Source organism: Pygoscelis adeliae, unplaced genomic scaffold, assembly GCF_000699105.1.
Source record: "Pygoscelis adeliae isolate BGI_AS28 unplaced genomic scaffold, ASM69910v1 Scaffold155, whole genome shotgun sequence".
Lineage (NCBI taxonomy): Eukaryota > Metazoa > Chordata > Aves > Sphenisciformes > Spheniscidae > Pygoscelis > Pygoscelis adeliae.
Window position 1 is genome coordinate 4,002,710 of NW_008824932.1, and position 12,050 is coordinate 4,014,759.

The window sequence follows — 12,050 nt, forward strand, 5'->3', positions numbered from 1 at the left end:
CGCCCCTGCCCGCTGCGGGGCTGGCGGCAGTCTGGGCTTGACGTGCTGGCATTCATCTTGGCAATGCTCCTGGCGGGTTGCGGCTGTCCTCGCTCCAGGCCACCCGGATTGCATCAACAAGAAGCATCGGCTTATGCGGAGGGTTTTTTCCTCCCCTCCAGAGAGGTGCATGTTGCTGAGGGCATAACAATATACGAACGGGAAGGAGTGGGCAAAGCTGAGCTCAGAAATGGGCTTGGTCCCAGGCTTAAACAAAAGTGCAGGTGCCCCCGTGCTGGGGATGATGTCTGGTGAGCGAAACTGCTGGAACCAAAATACAAATCTCCCCATTTTGGAGTCATCCAAGGACTTAAAACATAGCAGCAACCCTCCAGTGTTGGTTTCAAATTTATGCTTCTGTTTCTCCAGCAAGTTGATCAGGTACTGGAGCAGCGACAGCACTCACGTGTAATTATAATATTGCTGCTGATCCTGCAAGCTGACAGGTTTGGATGGGCAGGGAACGCTTGCCAGCTCAGCAATTAGCTTACCCCGGCTGCGACTGAAGACATCTGCTCCTCTGATCCCACATCCGCCGCTCCGCTGTAAGCAGACCAGAGCGGGCACGGACCTTTTGTTGTACCAGAGACTTCTGAGGAAACGGCGTTTGTCTTGTAACCTCGTACTGCTGCTCCCGCTGCGATTCCCTCCCAGGGATCGATGGGCAGGGGGAGGAGACGAGTCAGGAGTTTCGGACAATGAAAACCTGGCAAAGCTAAATTTGCTGGCTGTGCCGGTCACCACGTTCCCCGTAAGCAGACAGAGCTCCACGCGTGCGTCCTCGTATTTGTAAATTCGGTGGGGTCCAAGAGCTGCGCCTGCGCTGCCAGACCTGCAGGGCCACTAGCCCGGGGCAGGGCTGGGCAGCTCCCGGGTGCTGCCGCCCCACGTGCGAGAAACAGGCTCGGTGCCTCTTAGCAGCCTCATAGGCTGCCGATTTTGGCTGGCCATACGTTCAGCGTACCTTCCTGCGCCTACGACAAACAGCTATAGCTGTGTGGTTTTCACCCCGAAATATTTCAACGTAAAGTCATTTAATAGAAAGGACAGAGCTTCTCCCACCTGAGCTGCTTTGGCAAGTTGCGCTTTGTAGGACGTTGAACTGGGTGAAGTGGTATTCACCTTCAGCCCTACCCAAACCTTTTCACCGGGAAGAATACCTGACGACAGAGGTGGGGTTCCTGGCAGCTGCCGGGCTCAAGCAGCCCCACGGCAATACCTGTATGTGAGTGCCGGAGCACGTGCTGTGTTTCAGTGGACTGTACGGACTGCATACCAAGTAGCGCTGCACCAGAAAAGATGTGAACAAAACACAGAAGCCTTGCGGAGCGGCTTCGTCCGAAACCGGGAGGAGCTCGGCTCTTTATCTTGCCGCTACTTGATATTCTGCAGCTCCCTGCCCAGGACGGCGACACGAGACACTTGTGCGTGTACGCTGCTGCTGCAGGGGGTCCCTGGGGAAGGGGCTATGCTGCGAGCTGAGAAGGCTGGTTGTGAAACCTGCCGCCGGCAGAAAATGACACCTGCACAGCTACCGCCATTGCTGAACAGCTTTTCCAGCTGTCTCACTTGCCAAATCTGCTTTCTTGCTCCCCTGAAGTTTAGAGAGAGGAAAAAACCACAGAGGACTCACTGCTACTCTAGTAAAAATTTCTTTTTCTTTTTCTTTTTTTTTTTTTTTCCCCAAATCACAACATTTTGTCCTTGAAAAATCCATCAGCAGTAAGTGTGTGGATATTTTCTACGACACGCTGCAGCTGGACGTGTGTCATGCCTCCCAGTGGCACAGGAGCCCCTCTGCAAGAAGACCGAGTCTCCCCTCTCTGGGGCTAAACCCAACGGGCAGAGCACGAGCACCAGGCTTCAGCTTCCCATAAACATGCACAAAAGCAGCACTGTAACATCCACAACCCTGCACTAGCACGGCCGGGACCGCTGCCCCGAGCTGAGGCTTCTCCTTCCCACCGCATGTGCTGCTCAGAGCGCGGCTGGGCTGCCAGAGGTTTCGGTTTTGGGGAGGAGGAGATGGAGGCAGAGGACCAAGGCTGAACGTGGCTGGAGGTGGAAAGTCCCTTCCTATTACTACTTAGCAATAAACAAACACCCTTCCTTTTTGCCTGGCATCGTAACTCCTCCTTTCCCTCCTTGCGACGCTCTGCTCCCCCTCTGACGCATGCGCTAGCTTGCTGCACCTTCACCCCTGCCTGCCGCCAGGCACCACATCACGTTGCTGAGGACCAGCAATGCTGCATCGCGTCTCCGGCCTCCCTGGGATGGGCTGGAGGAGAGGCACGGCAGCCTGCCCACCCCGCCGTGTAACTCACGGGGAAAACCCCGGGGGTGAGAGCGGCTGGCAGCTCCATCACCCCTCCAACCAAGCCTGAAGCCCAGGTCTCCCTCAGGGCAGGAGTCTCCAGGGAAGGTTTGCTATTAGCAGCCACGAATGTCAGCAACGCTGGATTTATTCATCCTATAAAAAATGACCAAGCCAAAGCGTAACAGCAGCACTAGTCAGGGCCACTGCCAAATTCTTCCTATTGCCACTGCCCAAGAACATCGCTGTGCCCCGAGTCCTTGATTTCTGACTTTGGCTTATGTTTTATGCTCCATTATGGTGCAAAAGAGCCTAATTCTCTTCTGAATCTGTCTGCACAACTTAAGGAGATTAAAAAAAAGAATATTTCAGTGGATTTAAAAATGAATAAAAAGGAAATGTTTTTTAGTGTGTTGATTCTGTCTTGCTGACGTGCCCTTTTGATTATTTAGCTCCTGTAACTCTGAAGGGACTGAATAGGATTAATATCAAAATTTTATCCCGTATTGGCCTTCTCCTTATTTAATTCTCAGTGGCTGCCCCATTTTAATCGAGGTAAATTTATCTTTTTCCCTGTTGCCGATTTTAATTTCTCCACTTTCACTCTTCTCAAAGTTTAGACATTTAGACCTTTAGACCTCTACATCACCAGTAGTCTATATATGCTTTACTTGGCCAATCCTCTTGCTTGAGGCTCGGCAGAAGGTTTGAGATTGATGCTCTACTCAAATGCATTTTCTTCCAAGCGCTTGAATAGCAGCTCGAACGTGGTGGGACATGCGACACGGTCTACAAGGCCCTTGCTCACCCGAGGCCGGAGTGCTGGCAGCCGCCGTAGCTGGCATCGGTGTCCCGCAGGTGCTGCTCTGCCAGGCCAGGTCACATCTTGCTTTGAACGAATTTCATCTGCAAATGCTCAGCCATGCAAAGAAATGCATCCTTCTTGCAGCGGGAGGGTTCTACAGGCAAGATTTTGCAGCCCAAGTTGAAAATGTTCTAATAATTGGACAAAACAGCTCAGCCTCTAAAGTCTGATGATCACATCTGTGTTTAATACAGTTTCCTAATCTGCCCTGGCCATGCACGCCCCGGGCAGAACGCTGCTGTCAGCCCCATCTTCCTGACCTGCGCGCCCCCCCACCTGGGAGGTACGTCCCCGTGGGGCCACCGCTCCTTCCTGGGCTCCTCGCCAGAGCTGAGCTTCCACGGCGAAGGCAGGTAGAGGAGCTCGTACAAATTTCTACGTCAATGCCTCAGGCCTACACTGCAGCAATCGGCTAATTACTCACTGGCTAAATTCATTGCGGGGCTGTTTGGAGTGCCCCCAGTTTTAGCCCTGGGAATACCTCCCCCTCCTCCGAGCCGGCATCGCTCTGCAGGTGCACAGAGGAACCTGGAGGCCCATTTTGGTACACTCCCACAGCTACAAACGTTGAAGCGTTCCCATACTTATTCTGAAACGCGTGAATTTTGGCTCCAAGCTATTGCACAGTTGGAATCTGCTATTCCTAAGCCCCTTCGGAAGGACAAGGGCAAGGTATGCCGGTGCTGGGGCACCCGTGTGAGTGGGGTGCCGGTGCTACCATGCCAGCAGGCAGGTGGCTGCCCCCGCCCGGGATGTCCCCCAGAACCGGAGCCCACCCGCGCGCTGAAGGAAACCCCTTTTTCACCCATGCAAAAGGGCCGAGACGTTGCCCTCGGACCGGCGGCACCGCAGCAGCAGCACCCATAAAGCCACCCTGGCCAAGGGCGAGATGTTCCTGCACCTACCGGCACATCTGCTGCCTGGGCTGCAGGCAGCCCCACCGCCCTGCACGGGAGGGGCCTTCCCGGCCGCCCGCATCTCAGCCAGACCGTGAACGGCAACCGACACGCGTCACTTCTGTACAAAGCTGTTTTTCTGAGGGCGCCTGGGCAGCAACTTCCCGGCGGAATGAAAATTACCCAGTGGATTGGCAGGGCGAGCCCGGGAAGGTGATTGCAAGCCTGCATCAGCGCTCTGTCCTTGACATTGAAGCGGGGAGAAGCGGCGCGGCAGCAAAGCGAGTGGGAGGAGGACATGGGGACACGGGCTGCCTTCGGGCCACGGGCACGACCAGCAGCGTTTGGAGAGGAAGCGGGGAGCGGCGAGGGCAGACCCCGTGGAAACGTTCACCGGCCTCACGTGTAGCCGGGTGTGAGAGGGTATAAAGCTGGCTGCTTTTTATGCTTGAATGAAATCTTGCCTTACACTCATGACTAATTAAACGCTCCCTTTTAACCACGTCTGAGCGGTGAGTTTTGCTCACGCCGGGTGCAGCGAGGCAGCTGTGGGGAGCGAGCCGCACAACCTCCCAGAAAGAAAACAAGACGGCAAAAATCAATTGATGTTTCAAGCGTTCTCAGGTTTCATAATCTAATTAGATAACGATGGCACAAAGAAAGTTATTTGATTAGTCTAACAGGTAATTGTTTAACTTGTTAGTGTCCCATTAAGCACCCTTTTTCTTTTGCAAGGACCATTTGCCTGACTGTGCCTTAACCCCCCCACGTTCGCAGAAAATCCCACGCGAGCCTTGTTAAAAGAACCCCCCCCCCCCCACCCCCCCCCCCGCCTGCATTCCCTTTATTTAAACACATTCAGATTTCACACTGTAATCCAAAAGCACTCCAACACGGAAACAAGATCCACATTATAAATCACATGACTGTGCCCCCCCCCACGTTCGCAGAAAATCCCACGCGAGCCTTGTTAAAAGAACCCCCCCCCCCCAGCACCCCGCTCGCTTCAGTGGCTGCAGGGAGCCGAGTACCTGTGCAACACGCCGAACCTCTAGCTTGGTGTACACAGCCCAATAATCTTGTTAGTGGTGCTTTGATTTTGAGCCTTGCTGAAAGGGGTCTGATTTCCAGCAGGGGATGCTCAATACTTTCGAAAAATCAGGCTTAACCTGAACGCGGGAAACAGAAACTCCGAGACACGAGTCACGTCCGAAAACCTTAGCTACGGTTTTGGACTGGGCTGGCAGTGAAGCAAGGCTATAGAAACGTTTCAAACTTCTCAGAGAGCACTTCAGGCCTCCGTGTTTTATTTCCAGGCCTCCGGGTGTCTCTCCCTTTAAATGGATCCTCAAGTTAGTCCGGCATAATCAGAATGAATCTGTTTCATGCCAGCTCCCTGCGAGCACAACATATGCTACAGAGTGCAAAACCATGCCTCGTGCAAGAAAATCTGTATGCTCAGCTGGAGATTTTCATAACTAGGAGCATGCAACTGGGCCCATAGTCACCTGCACAGAGCTTGCGATAGCTTTCAAATTAAAACAAGCCATCACTCGTGGGAGATAGCCTCATGATTATGGAGCAGCTCCAAGCAGAAAATCCATCCTAAAATTCAAATGAGTAATTATTTCTTACTCAGTTTTCTTTTCCCAAACAAAACACACCATATAAAATGTACGCGGGGTTATTTGTATCTGTGTAGCTGTAAGATATCGCACCATACGCAATCTGTGCAAAGACATCCAAAACGCGACTCAGAACTACGGGGAACGCCACGTGGCATTTGCGGGTCACGAAAACATATCGCAGGGCAAGGAACACCCCTTAGTGGGCAAGTAACCCCCTTGCAGCTGTTCTCCGACAAACATGAATGATTATAGCTATCTGAAAGAGCGTATGGGGAGCAGAGCTTAAAAAGCACACAGAAAATGCATCTTCTATAAAGCCGGGGGGTAATTAATCGGAATAAAGGCACACACGCGTTTCTTTGCTACAGTTCAGGGGGAGATGTTCACACTGAGCACTTCAAGACACTTGCTTTAGTGAGTAATTAAGAACCGCATGAACCACCTCAACAACCTGGACAGAAAAGTCAGTAATCACGATTGCGATTTTACATTACTGAGAATGTTCCAGAAATACCTGTACGTTGTCAACTTAACGAAGCGTTACAAGCAGCCAGACACGTCTCCCATGCGGACTACGACTCCTGGCCCTGAAGGGCGCTCGTTACTCTGACACCCACCTCACCGGGCCTCAGGGATGCTCCCGAGGGCGTGGGACATGGGTGGCTGCCCAGGATTGATCCCAAACCTCCGTTGGGCACAACTTCCCCGCAGGGGCAGCAGCACCTCCTTCTGCAGCGCCGCGAGCCAGAACCGCTCGGGTGCCAGTCTTTTTGAACCTTGAGGCTACACGTGTAAAAGAGACATACGGCCTACTGACTAGGAGGCTCTCCCAAATGAGCTTTTTACCATTCTGCCTTAAAGCCACTCATAGTCTTTCAGCCTGATAATCTAGACTCTGAGACAACCTTCCCCTAACCCTGCCGGTTTCACTGTACTCTTTATTTTTTCCCCATCTCCAAACACTCCAACGCGTGCCTGGGAGGTAGGAAAGTTACTTGATGTTTTTCATAGCTAATATTTCACCAAGGAACCGTGCTGGACTTCTCTTGAAAAGAATAATAATCTTCTCATTTCCTCCCCGAGCCGCCCTGTGAGCCGATGGCTGCCCAGAGCCCCTCTCTGCCGACCGCAGACAAAACCGTGCTGGAAGGTCCCGGTGCGAGGGAGAGCCGCGGGCGCCCGGGCTGGGGTCTGCGCGCTCTGCCGCCGGCCACAAGCCCACCCTGCCGCAGCGGCTGCCCGCAATCACCCCCCCCCGTTCATGGGGGGGCGGAGTTCATGGGGGGACGAACCCCGTCCTGTCGCAGCCCCTGCTCCGGTAACGGGTTTGAGTGTCTGTTTTCCTTCTGATGCACGTACTGCTGCAGGCGCTGGGAAGAAGAGGGTCGGGTGTTGCAGCACTCCTCGCTGGGGTGGGCATCACCGTCAGGGGCTGCCGCACGCCCGGCGGGTGCTGGCGTGCCCTGGGGAGGGCAACGGCCAGAGGGACCAGCCTCACTGGGAGCAAACCTCAGCACATCCCTGATTTTAGTCATTTCGAAAGGAAAGCATCGATTTGGTCTTTCCCAAAGTTTTCCCTGCTTTTCCCAACTAAAATGATTTATTCCGTTCAGTTTGAATTAGCAAAGAATTTCAGTTGTGTTTTCCAGCGAGAAGGATTATATGTTTGAAGTACAGGAGATATTTGACCCAGCCCCGAAGGAGGCAGCAGGAGCAGAGCTGTGTGAATTCCCACGACACGGGGTTTGCAACGCGGCAGGAGCTAACGACCCTGCGGCCTCGCGATCCGAATGCCCCGGCCTCGGCAGGTGCTGAGCTTGGAAGAAGCTGTCTGCTCTTGGGGAAGCACCGGCCCAGCGTCCTTAACTTTGGGCATCTTTACATCTGCATTCGAGCTTCGATCTCTCTTGCGAGCCGTGTTCTGTCCTGCGCAGGCAGACCTGCTGTTCCCATCAGAGAGCTCACCTGGGAGCAGCAGCCAAGCAGGTGCTCTCCTGAAGAGGAGCTGACCCACGGCAATTCTGGAGCCCGAAAGACTCGCAAGCAGGTTTTCTCTCTGCTGGTGCACAGCGTGTGCTCACCGGAGCGGGAGCCGTGCCCTTTCTTAGAATCATAGAATCATTAAGGTTGGAAGAGACCTCCAAGATCATCGAGTCCAACCGTCAACCCAACACCCCCAGGCCCACTAAACCATGTCCCTCAGCGCCTCATCTACCCGTCTTTTAAATACCTCCAGGGATGGGGACTCAACCACTTCCCTGGGCAGCCTGTTCCAATGTTTAACCACTCTTTCAGTAAAGAAATTTTTCCTCACGTCCAATCTAAACCTCCCCTGGCGCAACTTGAGGCCATACATTCTTGTCAGGATGTACGTACTTGGGGCCACCACAAAAGAAAAAAAAAAAAAAAACAAACCCAAACAAAATAACAAAAGAAAACCATAGCCAAGAACATCAGATTTCTGATTACTCTGTTTTATCTCAGTTGGCTCTTAGGTGTCGGCATAGCTTGCTGGCTCTTGCTGTCCCTTTCTGTCTCACGACAGCAACGTTTCATCAGCAAAGCCCCAGGATTTTATAGTAGGGTTAGCTGGGGGATGGCGGCTCCAGCCGCTGCCCGCTCAGCTCTGCGGGCAGTCCCGGGAGCCCCGAGCTTCAACAGCTCCTGGTGCTTTCACTCCTTCTGTTTGCTCACTAGTTTCTGCTGCAGCGACGAGTGCTTTCTTTCATTGTTACCGTCGGCAGCATTTCCAGCTCCCGTGTCAAAACGGGTTTGAGGAAATAACGCGTAGAAACAGCCAACACCACCAGACCCCTAACCCCTACAACTGCAGCCGGTGCTATGCGGCCCGGCAGCCCTTTGTGCTTCCACAGCGATGCCCTGGGCGTGACTGACATCCAGTAACCGACCGCCCCCCCAGTTAACTGCCCACCGCGCACCCCCCGTGTGCGGAAGCCGCCCCAGGAGAGGGGGCAGCTCATCTGCCTTCTGGTACGTCCCGGCTGCGGCCGCGTCAGGTCCTTTGGCAACCCCTTACTGCGAGGAAGGGAGCTGGAGGAGAAACTCCGCCTGCTCCGCGCCGCGGCCTCCAGCAAGCAAAGCGAGGAGAGGAGGAGCAGGAAACCGCGTGGGGCCGAGGGGTCTGTGCCAAGTGGCTCCTGCTCGAGCAGCTCGAGCTCAAGCAGAGGGGGCACGGCGATGGTGAAGCTGAAGGTCCTTCCTGGTGATGATCATAGTTCTACATGGGCTTGGCTATTCTTTGGCTTTTGGATTAATTTTATTTATCTCAATGCAATTCTCTTAAATGATTTTAACTGCCTGCGTTCAAAATTCACTTCACGGCTGTAATTTGCTTGTCGTGAATGCGTAACGCTGATTATTTTTGTGATAATCTAAATATTACAAGAAAAATCTTTCGCATGCATACCAAACTTGTTAAAAATTGGTAAATGCATTCAAACCCATAGCAGATACTTTTAAGATATCCTTGACAGATCACGTCTTGAAGATTCACCCTCCCGTATTAGTTACAGCTGAAATACTGAGTAGTCAGTTACCAGTTTTAAAAATGTTCAAAAATGAAGTAAAAGGTACATGCAGCCTGATGCTTCTCAGCACACGTGGGACAACATTTTTCACACCGAGATCCAAAACTCCATGTTCAAAGCTACGCGTGAATGTAATTTTACTTCTTCCCAGATCCGGGCCCGTGGCCGGGCAGCACAGGGGTGGCGAGTCCGGAGTACGAATGGTACAGGTCATCCTCCTGCTTCTCATTTGGGTATTATCCAGGGCAGGGGGAAAAAAAAAAAAAAATTAAAAAAAATCCCTGTTCAGATCAACTTTACGTTGCCAACGTAACATCTCTCCAGTGAATGTTAAGATATAATTACCCTGTAAGGAATGATTCCTATTAAACATTTAATACGTCTCCCTCTAATTGAAATTTAAGCCTTTGGTTGTGGTTGGGTGTCACTAAAGATGTGATTAAATATAAAATATGTATAACGCTTAACTCCTTTCGGGGTGTTGGGATAGCTTCCACTAAGTAACAAACATAAATAATTTCTTTTGCACTCTAAAAAGTTTTTTAAGTAGCTCGATTCGAGGCTGGCGCAGGAGTATCTCCTTCCTCAGATGAAAGGGAATCTTTCACCAGCTTCGCCTAAGGCAGCGGGGCGATGAGAGCCTCCTCGAGCTCAGCTTCGCCCTCCGCCTTTCTGCCCCTTGTATCCCGTTCCCTCGCAGGGCTTTGCGCTGCCCCAAACCTCCCCCTCTGCCACCTGCCTCTCCTCCGGCTCTGGCTGCCTCGCAATCTTCCTCTTCTGTCTCACAGCCTCTCAGCCTGCGCTTAGAAGTCTTCTTACGCAGAACTATTGGCCATGAAGGTATAATGGAGAAAAATGTAGATTCCCCTCTTACGCAAGTAATCCGAAGGTGAGAGTTGAACACGCCGAGCATCAGCAAGGATACCAACAACACGGTATTTGGACATGAGGGAAGATTTCTTCACTGAAAGAGTGGTTAAACATTGGAACAGGCTGCCCAGGGAAGTGGTTGAGTCACCATCCCTGGAGGTATTTAAAAGACGGGTAGATGAGGCGCTTAGGGACATGGTTTAGTGGGCCTGGGGGTGTTGGGTTGATGGTTGGACTCAATGATCTTACAGGTCTTTTCCAACCTGAATGATTCTATGATTCTCTGAACAGTCCTAAATCAAACACTTGCACATATGCGTAATTTTTTTGCCTGTTATTAATAATCCTCCTCATAGCCTAAAAATCAGTCCTTGTCAAAAGTTTCATCTGTAAACACCTGTGTAATTCCACACGTTACCAAGAACTTAGACAAAGACTTGAAGAAGTACCGGCAGCTGTTTTCCCTGGCCATCTTCCTTTCTTTTCTTCAAGCAGCACAATTAACGACGTTTGGACCGCAGCATTTCTCACCGCCACCTTTGCCCAGTCCCCTGGGACATCTGTGTTCAGGCCACCGAGGCCCTGCCCATCCTGCAGTAAAAACAAAACCTGTGCGTGCCAGCAGTGGGAAAGCGCATCTGCTCTTGTGCTTCTCTCCCTCCCTGAACTGCTCTTCTCTGTGTGTTTTACCTGCCTTGCGCTGGTTATTTGTGCGTAAAAGAAAACAAGCGACGAAAGTTTGTTTTGTGGTTATTTTGAAATTGTCCTAATATTTGAAATAAAGCAAGTCCAGAGAATCACTTTCAAAAGCGATTGAAAAAATAAACTCAGCTCTAAGAATACACTGCGAAATAGTTTACCGGAGAAAACCTCAGCTCCAAGAACAGCCGACCATGTTCTTGCGGTTGCCTTAGATAAAAGGAGTCTCAGAGCGGAGCTTTTGGCAGAAAAAAATTGGTGTGGACCCCACGTAATCCTAAGAGTTTGGAAAGCACCGATCATACGAAAAGAGCCCTTTCTTACAGCGCCTGTGGCGTGCCATGCCCATCAGGCACGAGCGTTTATAACACTCCTCAGTTCTGTGAGGGTTTCATAGCCCACGGATGGGGGGGGGATGCAGGATTCAGCGCCGACGCATCTATCCTCTGCAGTTTTGGTTGCTGAATTTTATGGTGGTGAAAGGCCAAACCCCATCTTTGTAATAATCCCACAGCCTCACGTGCCTTCTGCGTTTCTTTCGTTCTCTCCCCTCAAATGCTGGGACAATCCATGTTTTCTCTCCCTGTTAGGGCCCTGGTTCAAAGCTAATGTTCGCCAATTGCTTTCACGCGACTAGGTTGAAAGTGCTTGAACGCAGCGGGAGAGGAAGAGCCATCTGGAGTAAGGACCCGGCTACGCTCAAGCCTGAACATCTCTAACACCAGCAACATGGTAACAGCCAGAATATGGGCTGGATTTCCAAACGCCCAGAGGAGGCTGCAGAGCTGGCGGCTTAAAACAAACCAAACCCCACAACCCTTAGACTTACACATTGAAACTCATTTTGTGTGCAAGCTATTGAGAAAACAGTCCAGGGATCTCCCCACCTCTGCTCTGCAGACCACAGCTTGGCTTCAGACCAGCCTGCTGTCAGCTTGCAACATTCCCTCCGTGCAAACCGCGCTTTTGCAATCTAGTTATTCCCAAGGATGCCCAACAGATTTAGTTGCTCGGTTCTTGTGAACGTTAATTAGAAAACAGTCTGCCTCCACATCGCCTGGATGGCTTCTGAAGCACCCGTCCATAAACACAAATCATAGCAAACACAAAATGAGTCCAGTGAGACCGACAAACCAAGGGACAAGAGGGCTCGATGCTCAGACTTACCTCCTCTGTACTGCGGATTCCTGC